At 45.1% G+C, this 16,134-nt stretch overlaps 1 long non-coding RNA gene across 3 annotated transcripts in view; it reads left to right on the top strand.

Moving 5' to 3' along the window:
• The first annotated feature begins 9,513 nt into the window (after positions 1–9,513).
• Positions 9,514–16,134, top strand: part of LOC128312623 (uncharacterized) — a 65,694-nt gene continuing 59,073 nt past the window's right edge. The window contains exon 1 of one of the 3 annotated variants that reach the window (XR_008292129.1): positions 9,514–10,653. This is a non-coding gene — a long non-coding RNA (uncharacterized LOC128312623). The remainder of the gene's footprint in view (positions 10,654–16,134) is intronic. The other 2 variants (XR_008292128.1, XR_008292127.1) reach the window with 2 other exon arrangements.

Genomic DNA, 16,134 nt, shown 5'->3' with positions numbered 1-16,134 from the left:
AAAATGAATATAATGAAATAGGATAAAATGAAATGATGGAAGTAAAATAGAATTTGAAAAATTTACAAAAACGTAAAAATGTAGAAAAAAATTAAAAATATTTTCAATAAAAATGGAAAATAAAGATAAATTTTTTCTCTTTCTGTATTCAAGAATAAGAAAAGTGAAAAAAGAAATTGAATAGATGGACCAGCAAACAGACTTAAGCATGATTGAAATTACATTGGTTTCCCCTACAGGTCAAACTATGAAGCACTTTATAGTTCGTAAACCAAGCAGGCAGAAAGACTTGTGGTGTTCCTGAAGAGCTAGGTTGGCCCAGTTGGACGGGGCTTAGTGTAACAGCTCCGTTCTCCACTAGATGGCACTGCTTAGCTTACTGGGGTGTATTGTTGTGGCACATGTAGGTATGTATGCTGATGTGTAGGAGGGGTGAAAATGGCGTCACCCAGCTACCAGTCTCTAGTTTTGGAACTCTGTTCTCCCCAACCAGCAATCACGCACCCTGCCCTTTTCTCTGGCTTCCATCCACTCCCGGCTTTTACACCATCCGTGACCAAGCCATCAGGTTGCCAGGCAGCACCACCTTCCTGAGTTTTATCTCAGATGTGGCTATATTTCCCAACCCCTCACTTCTGAGGGACTGCCGCCTTGACCCGTTCTGACCCTCTGGGGGAGGGTCTCACTGAGCAATGGCTGGGTGCTGGTCTTCCCCCAGGAATGTTCGTGAGACTGTGCTGCTGCCAGTGCCCAGAGACTGCGCCTGGGTGCCAGCCCACCCCAGAAAAAGTTCACACGATTGTGTAACAGCAGTGTTTCAGGGATTATGGTAAATCACAACACACATCTGGCACCAGGCTTCTCCCTTAACGTCCTTGTCCTAGCACCAGTGAATGTGGTTGTTCTCCAGGGTCTGCTGGGACCTTTGCTGTGGCAGCACAGCCTTTACCAAATGTCCTCCCCACAGGGGAACTACCTCTCCCCATGTGGCCTGAGGACCCCTCGGACCTCACTGTCTGCTCCTGGGCATTCTCCCTTCCCACCAGAGCTCTGCCAGGTATCAAGCTGGAGAGTTTCAGACTCTGCACTCCCCCTGTTTATAGAATCTTAATGGAATTTAAACCCTCTCCTTTCTCCTGTCTCCCTTTTTTGTTCAGTCCCTGCGGCTGTTTCCACTTTTCTACTTTCTTTCCAGCTGCTTTTGGTGTGTGTCGGGGGGAGGGGTGCTTTTCCCGTACTCTCCCCGTCTCTGTCCTCTCTCCACAAGCAAAACAGCTCCTTGCCCTCTGTGGCTTTCTCCTCCAGTTCACCTTTCCTTGCTGCATACCTGCTGAGTTCTGTGGTTCAGGTTGTGCAGATTGTTGTGTTAATCCTCAAATCAGTTTTCTAGGTGTGCAGGGAGGTTTAGTGTTGATCTGGCTGTATTTCAGGGATGAGAGATGCAAAAAAACTTCCATGCTGTTCTGCTATCTTGGCCCCTCTCCTGGATTGTTTGTTTTCTTAATGTTGATTTAGAGAGTTCTTTATACATTTTTGAATAAGTCCTTTGTCAGCTATGTGATTTGCAAACATTTTCTCTTGATAGAGCTGTCTTTTCATTTTCTTAGCAGTGTCTTACAAAGTTTTTATTTATTTTATTTTATTTTATTTTTTAACGTTTATTTATTTTTGACACAGAGAGAGACAGAGCATGAACGGGGGAGGGTCAGAGAGAGGGAGACACAGAATCTGAAACAGGCTCCAGGCTCCAAGCTGTCAGCACAGAGCCTGATGCGGGGCTCGAACTCACGGACCGCGAGATCATGACCTGAGCCGAAGTCGGCCACTTAACCGACTGAGCCACCCAGGTGCCCCTTACAAAGTTTTTAACATTTACTGATTTTTTTTTCTTTTATGGATTGTATATTTGTTATCATGACTAAGAACTCTTTTCCTAACCCTAGCTCATGAAGATTTTCTCCTGGTCTAAAAGTTTTATAGCTTTATGATTTTCATTTTGAGTAAACTTTTGGATAAGGTGTAAGATTTGGATTGGGGTGGCTTTTTTGCTTTCGTTTTTTAACTTAGAGACAACCAGTTTTTCTGGTACTACTTGTTGAATGACTATCCACTCTTCATTGAAATACCTTTGCATCCTTGTCAAAATCCAGGGTATATTGAGGGTATATTCCTGGGTTCTCTATTCTGTTCCACTGATCGATATGTCTAACCCTTTGCCACACAACTGATTATTTTAGCTTTATATTAAGTCTCAAAATGGTGTAGTGGGATTCCTCTATGTTCCTCTTTTTCAAAATTGTTGTAGCTATTCTAGGACCCTTCCCTTTTGGTGTAAATTTTAATAAGCTTGCCTCTATTTATAAAAAAAAACCCTGCCATGACTTCAATTGCATTAAAATCTATGGATCAGTTTGGAGAGAATTGACAATTTTGCTCTGTTGAGTCCTCCAGTCTGTGATCGTGGCATCTCTCTCCATTTACTTAGGGATTCTTTGATTTCTTCTATTACCATTTTATAGTTTTCAGTCTACATATCCCATCCATGTTTTATTGGTTTTATGTCTAGTTTTATAATAATTTGGAGCCATTGCAGGTAATATTAATTATTTAAATATTAGTTTTCATTTGGTCACTGCTGGGTTTTTAGAAAAATGATTGATTTTTGTGTGTGGAACTTATATCCTTCAGCTTTACTAGCCCCATTTATTATTCTAGGTCTTTGGTAGTTATTTTTGGTTGATTCCTTAGGGTTTTATACTAGGGACAGTTGTTATTGCTTTCCAACTGTATGCTTTTTTTCCTTGATATATTGTACTGACTAGGACTTCTCATATAGTGTGGAATTGGGAGTGGTAACTGTGGACATCCTTGCCTTGTTCCCAATTTTTTTGTAGATCCCCTTTCTCAGTTTGAGGAAATTCCTTTCTGTGTCTAGTTAGCTGGGAATTTTTATCATGAATAGGTGTTGAATTTTGCCAAGTGATTTTTCTGTACCAACTTATATAATCATGTGGTTTTCATCTTTAGATTGTCATATGGTGGATTACATGGATTTATTTTTCAAATAGTGAACCAACATTGCATTCTTGGGATAAAATTCACTTGGTTATGGCATATTTTTCTTTTACTATGTTGTTATATTTGATGCACTGATGTTTTGTTGAGTATTTTTGCACCTGTGTTTGTAAGGGATATGGATTTGTAGAGTTTTTGTGTCTTTATCTGATGATGGTATCTATGAGAGTAATGCTGGCCTTATAAAATGAGTTGGGAAATGTTCTCTTCCTTTTTATTTTCTGGAAGTGATTAAGTGGAATTGGTGTTATTTCTTTAAATGTTTGATAGACTTTGGCAGTGAAACCACCTAGGCCCAGAGATTTTTTAAAAATGTTTTTTAACAATGAATTTGGTATCTTTAATAGTTATAGGGCTATTCAGATTGTTTCATCTTGAGTGAATTTTGGTAGATTATGAAATGGAATTAATTTATTTAACCTAAGTTGCCCAATTTGTGGTCATAAAGTTATTTGTAGGATTCCCTTACCATCATTTTATTATCTTTGAGTTCTATAGTGATACCACCTCCTTTATTCTTGATATTGGTAATTTGAGTTTTCTCTACTTTTGTTGTTTGTCAGTCTTTCTAGGGGTTTATTAATTTTATTGATTTTTTTAAAGAATGAGCTTTTGGTTTTATTGATTTTCTCCATTCTTTTGCTATTTTCAATTTCACTGGCTTTTGCTCTTTATTATTTCTTTTCTTGTGTTTGCCTTGATTTTATTCTGCTCTTCTTCTGTAATGTCTTAAGGTTGAAGTTCAGATTAATGATCTGAGACCTTTCTTTGCTTCTAATATAAGCATTTTAATGCTGAACATGTCCCTGTAAGCACTGTTTGGCTGCAAGTCCCAACCAGCCTTCTGTGAGTTCTGACAGTTGTCAGTTCCATGTGCAAAGCTGTGGTGGTGTTATTTGGGTCAGTTTCACATGTGCATTATGTAGTAGCCTGTACCTTGTACAATGTAGCCTGGACATTGATCTCTTAGGTCCATTCTCAAAGTCAGTGAAATGCTGTTTAGGGTCAGGTCTATGCATCCACAGCTCAAGAGGGAGCACAGGAGCTCATAAACAGCTTCCTGCACTCACTGTCCTGAACTCCTTCCACTCCATGATTTCCCTGGTACTTTCCTATTTCCCAGGGCTCTCCTTTTTAGCTCTCCACTTCCCTAATGGCTAATGATGTTGACCATCCTTTCATGTCCATATTTGCTATCTATATATCCTCTTTGGTCAAATATCTGTTCATTTCTTTTGAACAGTTTCAATTTCATTTGTTTCATGTTGAGCTCTGAGGGTTCCTTATATTCTAGGCACGGGTTCTTAGGTACATGGTTTACAAATATTTTATCTTAGTCTGTAATTTGTCTTTTTATCATCTTAACAGGATCTTTTGCAGAGCAGCAAAAAATTAATTCTGATGTAGTCCAATTTATCAAATTTTCCTTTTATGGATTATACTTTTGGTGTCAAGTCTAAGAACGTTTACCTAGTTCCTTCCCTTCCTTTGCCTTTCCTTCCTTCCCTCCCCTTCCTCCCTTCCCTCACCTTCTTCCAGTGCCTTCATCTTAAATTTCCCAGCCTCCAGAACTGTGAGAAACTTCTGTTGTTCAAGCCACCTAGTTTATGGTGTTTTTGTCATGGCAGCCCAAATGGGCTAAGACAATGGGAAGTAAAAAGAAAACCCAGGAACTTATCCCTCAAGTCATTCCTCAAGTTTTGTGCTTCCAGCCAGTCTGCCTTCCTCTTCCATAGTCCTTTTATGATTGTCTGTTAGATTATTTCTAGCACAGTTAGTGATATTTACAGGGAAGGAGCAGAGACAGGCAAATCTACACCGTCTTGTCATGGTACATCCAATCAAGTTTTTAGGCATTTGGGATATGCTGCCACAAAATCTGCCCCTCGAAGGACGCAACGCTTCATATCCTACCAGCAATGCCTTCACGCGTCCATTTTCTTTAGCCATGAAAACATCTGATGCTAAGATTTTTGTTTATAAATTTGCTTCTGGCTCCTAATAAGGTGATTAAGATGGGTTGCTAGCTGTATCCTGTGAACCCAAACCTTGGAGATGTCACAAACAGGATACTTAATTGATAGAGCCCAGATCCTAAGCTAAAAACCCATGAGAAGTCTCAGGGGAGGCAGAGCATGAGAAAAGTAAACCCAGAGAGGAAAAGACCACAAACTGAACACCAGAGGGAGCAGATAAATAGGCAAGACAGGAAGAGCATTTACATGAGCATAATGAATATCCCCAGGAGGATATTGGAAACAGGAGGCTTGATGAGGCAGTTATGAAGAAGTACCAGCTGGGGATATTGGGTATGAACAATTTAAGTGCTGAAATGATGAACTTGATGGGAAGGTTAAAGAGCAGAAGAAAAAAAATGAATGAATCAAGTTGGAGCTCTTCTGGAAAAGATGAGGAAGGGGCCAAGGAGGTAGAGAGTTACAGAGAGAGGTGAGAAGAAGTGTTCACTTTCATCTAATATGAGTGCCAGAAGGAGAGGAAGAGATCAATAGATAAAGAGGAATTACCTAAAGAATAACAGAATTTTCCCAATTCCTGCCAGTGGTAAATGTGTTCAATACTTTTAATTTTTGCCAGTCTGGTAAGCACAAGAAATATTTCATTATTGTTTAAATTTGCATTTTTATTAGATAACCAGAAGGCTGCAGCATGTTTTCTAGTGTTTATTGGTCATTCTCATAATCTTCTGTGATTTGTGCATATCATTTGCTCATTTTTTGTTGTTGGGTTATTTTGCCATATTAATTTTGTAAAAGCTCCTTATATATTTTGGATATAAATCCTATGATTGTTTATAAATCTTACAAATATTTTTTCCCTAACATGACACTTGTCTTTCGACAAGTCCCTGATGCTTTTCTTTATATAAAGATTTCAAATGTCCATACAATCATATCTAATATATTCCTCTATGGCTTTGAGGTTTTGTGTCCTGTTTGGGTGAGCCATTCCTACCTCTTTAATTTAAAAAATGACCTTGCGGTCACCTGGGTGGCTCTGTTAAGCATCCAAATTTAGCTCAGGTCATGACCTCGCGGTTGGTTCAGGCCCCATCAGGCTCTCTGCTCTCAGCACAGAGCCCGCTTTGGGTCCTCTTCCCCCACCCCCTCCCTGCCCCTCTCCCGCTCACGGGTACTGCTCTCTCTCTCTCTCTCTCAAAACTAAATAAATAAACATTTAAAAAATATATTAAAAACATGACCTTCTATTTTAAATATTCTCCTATTGTGAAAGGTCTTCCCGTGTTTCCTAACTTTTAATTTTTATTCTTTAGCCTAAAAATAATTAGTAATTGTTAAAACTGTTACTTTTCTTTTCAAGTTAATATTACAAGTTATTAATTATTGGTTTCATTTACTTTTATGGATTGGTTTACATTTAATTTCATTAATTTTTTGAAGTAATATATAAATATATGTAGTTTGTAAACATTCCCACAACATAGGAATAACGTAAACAGAACCAATCTCCTCTGTAATTCCCTCCCAAATCTCTCATCTCATTATCCTCCCCACAGCTGACCTTGCTGTTCTCATGTATATCTTCTAGATCTCCTTTAGACACATTTATATACTATTTTCCTCTATGTGGTCTCCAGTTTTTTAAAAAACAGACACATAGAATTGTTTTGCTTGGAAACTTTCTATTTTCAGCCATTATAAGCCTCTTGGGGGATGTTTGTATATCATTGCATTGTGTACCTGTGTTTGCGCATATGTGTGCATACATGTGTATGTGTGTGCTCAGGTATGCAGGCTTGTGTGTGTGTGTGTGTGTGTGTGTGTGTGTGTGTGTGTGTATGTTCCTGTAGAAAGTTTGTTAATCTCATAGAAAGAACTGGGGAGCTTCCCATTTTTTCCTGTGCTTTGGTAATCTCCATAATGACAATCCCGTCTCTGGAGGCTGAAGGAGCCCCTGTAATACCTTCATTACCTGCTTAGTTTGTTCTATGTTTCTTGTTATTTTCAGGTTTTCTGCCTCCTGTTAAGCCAATTTTGGTGATTTATGCATTCCAAGAAAATCTTTCACTACTTCCAGATAAAATCAACCAGAATAAGGCTGTGTCTACTATCTTCTTGTGGTTTAAAATATCTCCTTAATATATGGAGTCATGTCACTTTTTAACCTAATGTTTTCAGATTTCTACCTTTTCCTTTTTTCTTTTGCTTGACTTACCAGAGGATTGCTTATTTTAATGGCCTTTTCAAGGAACCAGTTTTGGATTTTATTTATCAAGTCTAGTTTTATTATGTTTTTTTTTTAAATGTTTATTTATTTTTGAGAGAGAGAGAGACAGAGCATGAGTGGAGGAGGGGCAGAGAGAGACACACACCCACAGAATAGGAAGCAGGCTCCAGGCTCTGAGCTGTCAGCACAGAGCCCAATATGGGGCTCAAACTCATGAACCGGGAGATCACAAGCTGAAGTCTGATGCCCAACCAACTCAGCCACCCAGGCACCCCTATATGGTTGTGTTTAAGGTAAATTACTTTATTTCTTGTTTCTTCCTTTTTTAGAAATCTTGTGTTATTTGCTTAGCTATATCTTTCTTTTAGTATTAGGGTGATGCATATATACTTAAGGCTCTTCATTTTTCCCTGAATACTTCTTTGGAAATATCCCACAGGTTTTGATAAGTCATGCTCTTATAGTAGTCTGTTTCTAAAGTGGTTTTCATCTTAGTTTTCATTTTCTTTTTAATCCATCGGCCTTTTGCCTTCAGCTTTCTCCTCTGTCCCTTTCATCCTGTTTATTACAAATTCATTCGATGGTATAAATTTCTCAATAAATTCCAATTTCATTGAATGCCATAATTTGTATATGAACATTTTATTGTCATTGAGTTCCAAATGTTTTATAATTTCCATTGTGGAAATTAATTTTGTTTCCAAAATGCATTTTTGACATTGTCTTCATATTGTTTCTAATTTTATTGAGCCTGGTGAGAGACTGTGGTTTGTGGAATGAGCTGAGGTTTCTTTGCTCATTCAGCACAGTGTCAATGTTTCCAAATACTCTACAGGAGCTTGATGAGAACACATATTCTCTGTTGGATAGAAGTTCATTTATTTCTGAAATACAAGTTAGAGATAGTCTCTTGTTTTCTAACAGCCTTATTTGTTTTAGATGCCCCAGATCTTTGGAGCTAGTGAATCTTTTAACTTTTTTTGTGTTTTGTTTTGTTTTGTTAAATAGGCTCCATGCCTAATGGGGGGCTTGAACTCACAACCCTGGGATCAAGAGTCACATGCTCTGCTGGCTGAGCCAGCCAGGCGCCCTGGAGTTAATGAATCTTTTAACGTATCCATGGTGTTTCTGTTTGCTTAGGCTGAAGGGAGTGGAGAGACGCTAGAGATCTGTTTGTGCAGACCTGGAACACTTCCATTTGCTCTCGTTGTGCCTTGCCAGGTAAGTGCCCCCCTGTTTTGGAGAGCATAGTGAGTGCAGTTAGCCATTAGTTGCATAGCGAGGTATATTTGCCCTGGGTTGGAGGGGGTCCTGTCTCTGTTTGTTGTTACAGCTGAGATACCACCCCCTCCTCTGCTTCATGATAGATTTTGCTGGTCAGCTGCCTTCCACCTGGCCTGGGCTACTGGCCAGTCCACTGTTTGAAGATGGGCAGAGCAGGAGTGAAGAGGACAGCCTTCCACAAGCTGCCAAGACCCGCCCCCACCTTTGGGGCTGCTGCTGTTCTGACAGGAGGGTGCTCTGGGAGGTAGGCCCCACACCTGTTCCCTGGCAGTCTTCCTTCCTTTCGTGGTGGTTCTCAGGGCCACCTGTCTCTCTTGCACCAGATCTTGTCTGGCTCTCTCACCTGTCACTCTCTGCCCTTCCACACTGACACCCATCTTCCCTGTGGTTTACGGGCGCCGATTCTGCTTGGCGCTAAGAGCGTGGAGTCTTTGAAAGCGAGGAAATTTGCACACCCATGTTCGCTAGCCAAAGGGTGGACACCGCCTAAGTGTCCAACAGTGGATCAATGGATGAATATAATGTGGTATATCTAGATAATAGAATATTATCCAGCCTTTAAAAAAGGAAGGAAACTCTGACATACTACAACATGGATGAACCTTGAGGATATTGTGTTTAGTAAACTAAGCCAGACACAAGAGGACAAATAGTACATGAGTCCATTCACAGGAGATACCTAGAATAGGCAAATTCATAGAGGCAAAAAGTAGAATGGTGTTTGCCAGGGCCTGTGGGGAGGGAGAACGGAGATCTGTAGTTTAATGGGCTTGGAGTTTCAGTTTGGGAAGATGAAGAAGTCCTGGAGATGGATGGTTGGGATGAATGCAGAACAGTGTGGATTTACTTAATACTACTACTGAATTGTACATTTGAAAATGCCTAGGGGTGCCTCGGTGGCTCAGTCGGTTAAGCATCTGACTTTGGCTCAGGTCATGATCTCATGGGTTTTGGGTTTGAGCCCTGCGTTGGGCTCCGTGCTGACAGCTCAGAGCCTGGAGCCTGTTTCGGATTCTGTGTCTCCCTCTCTCTCTGTCCCTCCCCCACTCTCACTCTGTCTCTCTCTGTCTCTTTCAAAAATAAATAAACATTAAAATTTTTTTTTAAAAAGAAAATGCCCAAAATGGAAAGTTTCATGTATATTTGACCACAATTTTTTTTAAAAGGGTGTTGGAGCCAGTCTGCCTGTTTTAAATCCTGCCTTCGCCATTAAGTTGTATGGCCTTAAGCAGGTTACTAAATCTCCTTGTGCCTCATCTGTACAATGGGAGTACTAGATATATTAAAGCATGGCTCTGGGGGTTAACACTGGCAGAGCTGTGGGAGTGCGCCTGGCCCAGTGTTAGGTGATGGCTGCTCCTGCCTTTCCTGGATGCATGTGTGGGGATTGGGGGAGAGGGAGATCGGTCTACCATCCTGTTAATTCCCAGCCTTCTTCCAGGAGGACTTTGCCATGCTTCTCCTCCCACCCAAGCCTCAGAACCCTTCTCCCTGCCCATTGTGCCCTACTTGTTTCGTGATCTCCAATAACATCTTGTTTTTCACACTCAGCCCTGGAGTCCCCTCTACCAGCCCTTGACTGCTGGGTCCTGGTTCCCATGGGCTCTGAGAAGGTGTCCATCCTATCCTCATAACACTTTATTGGATCTGTTTGTTGAGACAGCTGCTTTTCCCAGTGGATGCTAAGGTCCTGGAGGATGTCCTTACTGGTCCCAGGGTACTGTTTTCTGGACCAGAAACTGACCACCAACGGCATGTTCCTTGCTGCCCTAACACCTGGCCATGGTGGACGGTCAGCAAATGTATTTTGGGGTCTTAGTTTCCCCATCTATACAGTCAACAAATGAGGTCACCATAGCTCTGTTACCGTGTGCTTTTATGATGGTAATAGGTGTCAAGTCAGGTGTAAGTCTAGGGGACCCTCCCAGGTGGGAGGGAGAGTGCAAGAGAGTGTGTGGTTTGTGTTCAGACAGGAGACAGCCTCAGCTCCTAGCAGTGCGGAAGACTCGTTTCTCTCATGATCCTAGGGGATAAAGGTGGAGGACCATCCCACCTGTCTGAGCGACCGTGGGGGTCTGGTGTCCTGGGGTAAGTGCACTGCTATGCTTGGGCTCACCTACCGTCACTCATCACCGGAAGTTACATGCAGAGGCCAGGAGGGGGCGCCAACGACAAACAAATGCAGAGGGACAGCAGGTGGGCTCCAGGCTCCTCCTCCTCCTGACAGGGCAGGAGTGGTTAGCCCTGGTCTGTGTTCCAGGCCAATGGCTGACAATGACAATAATAATTATTACTCACTACAGTAATTGCTTATTTAGCATTTATACTCTCAGCCTGACTGCATAATGTGGATTCTTTCACTTTATTTCCCTAGCATGGAATCCTGTATTTTGTAAATCTGTTATTTAAAAACACCCAGAGTAGAGCTAAAAGCAGTAGAGACCCAAGTCCCGCAACTTGGTAGTTGGTTGTGTGACTTTGGGCACATCTTTGAGCCTGAGGTTCTTCTACATAGATTTTTTTTAGCATAACTGTGTGTTCACGCATGCGTGTGAGAATGTGTGCATGAATGCATGCATGTGTTTGCACATATGTGCCTGTGTGAGTGTGTGCACTTGCACATGTGTATTAAAGCCCCCGAGGATGGAGGTGAGGAGTGAAGGAGAGAGTCCCAGCAGGCAGCTGATACCAGGACTTTGGTGTCCAAGAGAGAAGCTGAGAGCCAGATGCATCCTGGGGGTCGTGTTTTAAGAGAGAGGCCCAGGGAGCCCCTTTACAGTACAGAGAGGGGGAGTACTGTGGGAAGGCCTAGGGCAGTCCTCTGCCTCAGGAGAGGTGGAGGGAGCATAAGGGAGAAGAAGGAGAGGGCGCTTGCACGAGTGGGACTCAGAGGCATCAGAAACGCACAGGCATCTTGGCACCTCGGTGGAGGCTGTTCCCTGGGAAGGAGGCTGTCACAGAGTTGTGCTCAGGAGATGGAACAGGGCTCCACACGGGGGCCCACAGCGGGGATGGACCAGCAGGCATATGACAATGGTGGTGCTGCTTCCAGGCCCCACTGAAACAGGAGAGAGATGAGCTATTCAATGAGTGTGCTTGGGACAACTAGTTAGTGCATTGAAAAAACATAAAGTCACTCCTCACACTACAAAATAAATTCTAGCACTTTATATGTAAAAGAGAAAGAGAGGAAAACATAAAAGTCTTATGATCAAGTGTTTAACTTGAGAGAGATCCCAGGAAGCAGAGGTGAGGGAGTGGAGACAGGGAGGGGTGGATAAGTTGCTGACCGCAGGGCCTCTGGATGGGGGCCACACGGAACACACTGATGGGTGAGGTGGGGGGCTACTTTAGCCCCTGCTCCCCAGAAATTCCTGTGAGGTATGGGCGCCTTGCACATCTAGGCTCCCTGAGTCAGAGAGAGGAACACTGGTGACACAGAACATTTGAAATCACAGGGGCCCCGAGACTGTCCTGGGCACAAGCAGCACAAACAGGTTTGGAGAAGAGAGAAGCATCCCAACCCCTAAGCCCAAAGTCAAAGGACCGACATGAACTTGCTTAGACCCTTCCATGCTTTTTTCAGGCCTGCTCGTGTTTCCATAGCTGCAATCGTGGATAGGTGTGCTTCTAAGTAATCTTGGCTTACCTGCTTAATTTGAATGCTCGGATCTTTCTTCAGTGGTGGCACTTAGTCCTGATACTGCCATTGCTGGAGTCCCCTGGGACCGGCCATTCCGTTGTCGTCAGCATTCTGCACTCACTACAGGCAGCCACTCTTGCTCTATGCTGTACTGCCGTTGCCATCCCAACCCTCTTCACCATCCTCCCCATTGCCCCCAGTGTGGGTGGGGAGCTATCCACATGCTGAGCCCAGTTTCAGGAGCTTTATAGGCGCTTCCTCTCAGCCCTCTTACTAGAGTTGGAAGCACGGCTCTCACCCCAGCTCACAGAGGCTGAGTAGCAAGACCAACGGCTCACCATTTCCATCCTCCCCTCTCCCGTCTCCTCCGCCCCCTCCCCAGCCCTCTTCCTGTCCAATCCTAACAGGCACACCACCAGAAGCCTGCTTGGGTCCACCCGAGGCTCGGGGGGCTCCGTCGGCCCCTCGGCCCCTGGGCTTCCCTGAGGTACAGGAGCTGACCGGCTCTCCTGGCTCTGGGGAGGCAGGCTGCCACCATGTCTTGTCTTCAGGGTTTCCACGGGGCCTGGCACATGGCCTGATTGCCAGTAAAGAGCCATAAATGCCTGTCCACAGGCTTTAGGCTCAGGGTGAAGTTCTAGAGAGATCTTGTTCTGTGAGCTTCACAGGGCACTCAGCCCCAGCACATGTGCACACCCACGCATGCACACACACATGCACGCACACGTACACCACAACCTCTTGTCTCTGCTCCTTGAACTACAATCCCCCTGCCTGCTTGCCCATCCTTCAAGGCCACACTCAAAACCTATCCCAGCATCTCTGGTCCTCTTTCCTTTCCTCCTCTTGGAAGAAGCAATGCTCTCCTCAGTCACCAAGTATTCATTGGGCACTCAGTGCATGTATGGGCTTCTTAGAGACTTGGCTCTGGGCCTGGATCTGCCCCCTGGGCTGAGGGTCCTCAGACAGATCTCATGGCTTCAGTGTATGCCAAGTATTCATTGGGCACTCAGTGTATGCTCCTCAGTCACCAAGTATTCATTGGGCACTCAGCCCTTCTGTGCTGTGCCAGCCGCGGCTACTGAGTGCATTCTGTATGCCAAGCCTAGACTCCTCTGTGAGTCTGGGGTGAGGTCAACCTCATCAAACAGATGAGGAGACGGGCACAGAGAGGCCCTCTGGCAGAGCCGGCTTCACATTCAGGCTCCATAGCTGAGCCCTGTCTGAGAACTCAGGTGGGCATTCCGGGAGGTGTGAGGCTCGGAGGTGTGGGAGCAGACCGCAGGAAGCTGTGGGCATCAGCAGAGGAGTCCTGGAGTCCTGGGGCAGAAGCTGGCAAGAGGGAAGAAGAAGGGGGCTGGGGGCAGGATGAGGCTGGCCTAGGTGACAGAGGCTGTGCTGGACAGGACAGGGAAGCTAGGAGTCCTGCTGGGTGTGGAGGCCCACAGTGAGCTGCCCCCGTGTGCATCAGCAAGTCAACCGGGCTGCTCTGTGCCATGGTCTCTAGGTGTGCTCCTTCATCCCTGCATTGGAACTTTTGCTCAACAAACCTATGTTGAGAAACTCTCATATACACTTACTTTCCATGGTCCAGGACATAGGAATATATTTAGCTGCCCTGGAAGTTATTATAAACATATTCTTAGAAAAGAAACCAGGGGGCATCGTTGTAGGATGTTGGCCTTGAGTGTATCCCTTAGTCTTCTGTGGTTGGGTTAGTAGGAGTCGTGCCCTGAGAGTGCTGAAACTGCAAAGGGAGGGAACAGGCTTTGAGATCACCACCCATGCCCCAGCACTCACTCTGGTGGGAGTGATCTTGTCTTTTTCTAAACCTAGCAATGGCCACTACCATCTTCTGGGTGCTTTTTCTAGGCAGTCTCTGGGTTTAGTGCCTTACATATATTCTTGAACCTTAGAACAACCCTATGATTATTTCTTGGGCAAGGAAACTGAGCCCCAGGGAGGTCAAATAGACTCCCCAGGGTCTCTTAGCCAGTAGGTGAGCCAGCCCAAGGAGCTCTGACACTTATAACCACAGTCCCAAATCATATAATCTCTGTGCCTGAGTTTTCTGTGTTCCTCACAGCAATTTTGACAAGCAGATATGATTGCTCCTGTCCCACTGAGGTGCAGACAGGCCGGAGGTGGGAAGGGGGAGTTGGAATGACAGCTGGCTTTCTCCTTCCTCTGATCCAGAGCTCATTTCCCTGAGCAAGGTGCCCATGCTCTGCTATGACAGGGCACCTCTCCCCACCCGCAGCATGCAGCTTTTCTAGGTACCCCTGCTTACCTGTAAAACTAGGAGGGCGATGGCGTGGGGCCACTGGGTGGGGAACTGGGCCTTCAAGTGCCAGGTGCCTGCACATATGAGGGCTGGGAAAGGCTGCCTCCCAGGGCTGGGTGACCGGCACTGCTCAGTGGCCCTGTGCCACCCGCAAGCCCCAGTGAGGTGGCCCATCCAACCTCCTTCCCTGGGTCCTGAGCATGGGACTTCCCTCATCTGCTGTGTCTGGCCCTTGTTGCCCTGATTCTGCCACGTGTGAGCAACAGCCCTTCTGGAAGCCACGTTCTCCAGGGAGATTTGATTATGTCCTGGTGGTGCCACCTCGGTAATGCAATCAGGAAGTTTCCTCAAGACTTCAGCTGCTTTGCTGGCAGGCAGGCCTGGCTCCTGGGACATCCACACTGCTCTTCTGCTCACAGCTTCTCTCCAGGCTAGAAGGGACTCAGAAACCCTCCACTGACCACACCAGTGCCCACAGTGGAGGGGAGGGGTGTGTGGCAGGCTCACTGGAATGTCTTGCTGTCACATTCCTCCCTTCTTTGAGTGAGGTCCTTGGCTCTGATTTTATTCAGAATCATTGAGAACCTTCATCTGTTTAGAAAAAGTATTCATCAATGAGGAATCAGCACTTTGGAGAACATTCCAGAAAACAGCCATTTTCTATTAAGGTTAGGCTCTTAATTGAAAATTTTTCGGGCAGAGGAAATTTGGGGAGAGGCCAGAAATTGTCTCCATTATGGTAATAAGCTGTACTCAGAACCAAGGAGTTGTATTAATTCTCGTGGGTTCTCTCCCCAGGATTGCCTAGAGTGTGTTATCAACAGACCCTGGGAGTTGGGGTGAGGGAACTAATGAGGTCAAATATTCCAGGAAATAGATACAGGCAGGGTAGGGGGTGCATCTTGTTCCTTGGTTGTCCTGCACCCCCTCCAGCCCACTCCAGGCTGCACCCAGGACTGATCTCAGAGGCAACTCAGTGTCACTTTGAAAACATGGGGACAGGGCCTTCCAGGCAGAGTTTTGGCTGGGTGAGTGGGGGTGTTGGGGACGGTGCATGGTGGCCAGTGGTCAGGGTCTGGAACTGACTTGAGGGCCTGAGTTTCCCAAGTGAGGCAGGGACTATAGTTGAAGGTGAGGATGCTGCAGGAGACTGGTCCCTGTGGGGAGGGCAGGTTTCTCAGGTGGTGGTCAGAAGAACCACTCCCTCCTCTAAGTGCATCCGAGTGGCTAGGTGTGGCTCTTGAGGACACAGGAGGCCTCACCTGCTCCACGCGCCCCCTCCATGTGGGGTCAAGTGTAGTTCCTTCTGAATTAACCTGGCCTCTTCACTCCTATACCCTCTGGCCAGCACCCTGTGGTTTTTGTGAGTGGAGCTGTCAGCAAGGAGATGCCCAGCGATGTCAGTTGTCCCTGAGGGGCTTCTTAGAGACTGGGCTCTGGGCCTGGATCTGCCCCCTGGGCTGTGGGTCCCCAGACAGACCTCATGGCTTCAGCAGAATTCTCCATAAACCGACTATGCATAGTACCAGGGCCTTGGATGTGGGGGAGATAATGGCAAGGAGGGTAATGATGACACAGCCACATGGTCATTAATTTCCTCCCCATTCAAGGCCCACCTGCGACTTTCCTCCCTTTCCTATTT

Source organism: Acinonyx jubatus, chromosome D2 (genome assembly GCF_027475565.1).
Source record: "Acinonyx jubatus isolate Ajub_Pintada_27869175 chromosome D2, VMU_Ajub_asm_v1.0, whole genome shotgun sequence".
Classification (NCBI taxonomy): Eukaryota; Metazoa; Chordata; class Mammalia; order Carnivora; family Felidae; genus Acinonyx; species Acinonyx jubatus.
Note: the sequence above shows the minus strand (reverse complement) of the source record. Positions and strands in the feature narration are given on the sequence as shown.